Consider the following 4105-nt stretch of genomic DNA (forward strand, 5'->3'; position numbering starts at 1 on the left):
GCAGCTTCCCCAGTTATGAGAAGTGTCATGTTACTAGTTAAAAAGACTAACTAACATTTCACTGAGCAACAAATCATTTATTCTAATTAATTATAATAGCAAAATATGTACACATTTAAATTTCCTTCATTGTTAATATTAACAAAGACACCTGTTGTATTTGAAGTCCTTTAATTATTGCTGGAAGAATTTATCCAATGTACCCTGCCGTGTTCTTTTGATTTACTGTGAGTGCACAAAATCAGTGCAAATATCTAGTACAGACTATGGACTGCCTTCATTGCCTTCCTGCATGAAATATCATGTAACCGATCAATAAATTTCCAAGCAGCATTTGTAGTCGCTTATTCAAATTCAGATTTGTAATCTTCATCGTGTCTTTTACCTTCCAATTCCTTGTCTTGGTATTTTGATAGATTGCTTTCAATGATTTCATCCTCACAATCTTCATTTTAAAACATTCAACATTATTGTCGATACCTTCAAGTTCTTCACTGTTGCTTACTTTTCCTCTTCTGAAATCTTGATCTTCACTTTTGGCTGTTTTAGGCATCTTTAAGCTTGAATGCTTTAAACCACAGTATGTAATACAATTCTGAATTGTCTTACTGTGTGAATTGTCTTACTGTTTGAATTGTCTTACTTGCCACTCTCTGCAACAAACTGTTATGCATGGAGAAGGTTAACTTTTGAACTCAACTGTGGAAAATGATGATCGTATATTTTCTTCATTTGCATCTTGGATGTGTAATGCACAAAGTTGTTGAACTCTGTGCATTACAACATCTTCAAAATTTTTACGATTTCAATATCCATTGATTGCACCAAGGATGCAGTGTTGGTAGGCAGAAATTCAGCTGGATATTTGTCAAATGCTCTGAACATTGAGGATGTGCTACACATTGTTAAGAATCAGGACATTTCTTGATTTCTGATTTAACTTTACATCCCACCTTGTTAAGCATTTCTTAAAAATTTCAGAAGCATATATGCATTCTTATTAGCATAGTTCTCGACCAGTAAACAATCTGTTCTTATCCCCTTAGCATCGAGGCTTAGCACTTTTCCCAATAACCAACAGCTTATTTTTATAATTTCTTGACATGTTTAAACAACACAACACAGTTATGCAATCCACTGCATTCTTAGAACCTGACAATTTTACATGATTGTAGCAGAGTGTGCCATCCAGCATGGCGCAATATAATAGGGCACATCCATCAGCATTGTAGATATCTGCACGGTATTTCTGAAGTAATTCGTGTAATTTCTTGGATTTCCATTCTACATCAGCACTATTTTGTCAGGAGTTGGATTCGAACCCACGCCCACATTCGTGGACCAGAATTCACAGTCGTTTATACGAAGGAAAATCATCCTTGAGTCTGGCGCCTTAGACCGCTCGGCCACCCTGACTATTATAATAATAATAATCAGCACTATTTTTTTGCCATGTGCTTTCTTGAATTTAATATGATGCTTACATTTCCACTGAGATAACCATCTATTGCTTTAAAATCATCATGCCCTAGCTTTTTGGCTAGCTCCTCTGACTTCTTTTTTAACACTGGACCATGACACACACACACACACACACACACACACACACACACACACACACACACACACACACACACACACACACACACACTGCTTGTCCAGTTCATCATCATCATGCGTATCAAGGATTTAGGCCTAGCATGGCCTGTTCTGGCTTTAAAAGTCATTGTTGAATCTCTTAAGAGGACGTAATCTTTTGTAATCTTTCTGTTTTTATTCTTTGAACGTGTTCCATTCATTTATGTTTATATTTTTTAATTTTTTCTATTACTGGTTCTTGGTTTAATTCTTTCATAATATCTTCATTTCTTTTGTGATCAAATAGGGTATACTTTGCAGTTTTTCTCATAAACTTCATTTCTGCTGTTGTTAATCTTTGTTTGTCTTTTTGTTTTATTGTCCAGATTTTGCTTCCATACATTAAGACTGGTAGGGCTAATATATTGTATACTTTTAGCCTTGTTTGTTTTTGAACTAGGTTTGGTTTAAATATAGAGTTAATTACACCTGTTATTTTGAAATATTTTGCAATTTTTGCATTTATATCTTTTTCATTTTCATATGTGAAAATGTCCAGTTATAATGGATAATGATAATGGATAATAAGTTATAATGAATAAAGTCATATGTCCAGTTATAATGGTTAATGACTGATTTAGGGCATCCTCAACATCAGGAACTTTACCTTCATGCTTCTGTTTTTGGCATGTTTCCGGTTTTCCATGGCATGTTCATTCTTCTTGCAGTTTATCTTGCTGTTTTATCAAGCGTGTAATTCTATATTTCGGTACTCCAGCAGACAATGGTGATTGATATTTACTGAATGGTCTTTGATTTGATCTAGTAAGGCTGTTTTTTTTTGGCTAAGTGACGAATCACCTTAACCTGGCATCTTGGTAAGGGTCTAATATTTTTATAAAATTAAAATGAAAAAGCAATATTCATATTTGTAAATTTAGGGACACAAAAACACATGTATTGAACAGATTATTTTATTAATTACTAATAAAATAAAACTTGACGTTTCGACCCCTATATCGAGGTCATCATTGGAAGAATACAACTGTATAAGAAACCAAGCTACATGCTCATGCCCTGTATACCGGTAAACTAAATCTACGTAGTTAATAAATCCTTTTTCCTGGCCTCACCTCTAGTGATAAAAAATAAAAAAAAATTAAAAAGAAAAATAAAATAAAATAATTAAAAAAAATTAATTAAAAAAAAATTAAAAAAAAAAAAAATATATATATATATATAACTACAATAAACTGCTAAAGTCCTCATGTATTAATATTCTTCTGGATAGTTCTGATTGTTATAAAATGATTTCTTTTGGTTGTTGTTGAATGTTCCAAACACTTCACCAGGTTATCTTCTTGTAGTGCGGTTTTTCTAAGGCTAGTTTAGGTTGTTATACAGTTTGTAGATGGGTTCTCCACATTCTTGAAATGGTTAGGCCATCATTTTTGTTGAGATTTGGGTTGTGTTTGAGCATTTCACATGACTCTTTAAATTTTCTCAACCAGGTTTTGGTGTGGTGTAGGGACTTGGTATTTTTCCAGTTAATTCTGTGGTATGTTTGGAGTGCGTGGTCAGAAAGGCCAGTTTTACCAAAATGGACTTATTGAATGTGTCGTTTGTATTTGTCTTGTCAGATTTGGATAGTTCGCCCTGTTTCCCCTATGTCTGATGGATTTTTTACAACACTCAAAAAGAATTAAAATAGAATTTAATACTTCTTATATTTCGTCCTAGTCACTAGGACATCTACGGGGATTACAAAAACAGTTAATGTAAAATACACACAAATAATAAACAATACTGAGCCCAACCACGTGGGTGACACTAAAGTCCTATCTAGTTGGAGCACCCTCTAAGGGCAGTAGTAGGTGGCCTGGAAAGTAAGGTGGGACCTCTGGTGATGAGTGTTTCCCAAATCTTCGGAAGCTTAATACAACCATATTTATTCAGATTTGGTTGGTTTTTGAGAGCTGCTGCTGCTTCCAAGAAAAGTCTCTCTTTCTTGAATTTGCTGTGGTGGAGCATGGTGGTTTTCTTCCAAGATACTCTGTGGGTTGTATCCAAAACATGGTCAGTCAAGCCTGAATGGCCATAGTTGTGTTTGCAGATGTAAGACTTGTGTTCCTCTAGGCAGATGGATGCTGATTTGCCTGTCTGTCCAAAGTATGCCAGCTTACAGGAACAGGGTACTTTGTAAACTCCAGGCAGAGAGAGAGGAGGGAGCTGATCTTTCGTAGAATGGATAAGGGTAGCAAATTTGCGGTGGGGCTTATATGCTGTGTGTAGGTTGTACTTTTTTAGTATCTTGGCTATTTTTTCGGATGTGCCACGGATGTAGGGTATGGTGATGGCATTTTTAAATTCTTGTTGATGAGAAGGATAGGGAATGGGGAAGGAGTTGATTATTTTTTTGATACTGTGATCACTGTAGCCATTGGAGAGGAAAGTGTTGTGTATGTAGTTAAGCTGGTGCTGGTACTTGATGTAATGGTTAATATCGAACGGGGGATAGGTTGCTTAC

At 35.2% G+C, this 4105-nt stretch overlaps 1 non-coding gene across 1 annotated transcript; it reads right to left on the bottom strand.

Annotated features, from left to right (window-relative positions):
* Positions 1 to 1301: 1301 nt before the first annotated feature.
* Positions 1302 to 1416, bottom strand: TRNAL-CAA (transfer RNA leucine (anticodon CAA)). The gene is made up of 2 exons: positions 1379 to 1416; positions 1302 to 1347 (listed from the first exon to the last, which is right to left on the bottom strand). It is a non-coding gene; the product is annotated as a tRNA-Leu (tRNA).
* Positions 1417 to 4105: the final 2689 nt, after the last annotated feature.

This window comes from Typopeltis vanoorti, chromosome 26 (genome assembly GCF_054136105.1).
Source record: "Typopeltis vanoorti isolate ZY-2024b chromosome 26, IOZ_Tvanoo_1.0, whole genome shotgun sequence".
Classification (NCBI taxonomy): Eukaryota; Metazoa; Arthropoda; class Arachnida; order Uropygi; family Thelyphonidae; genus Typopeltis; species Typopeltis vanoorti.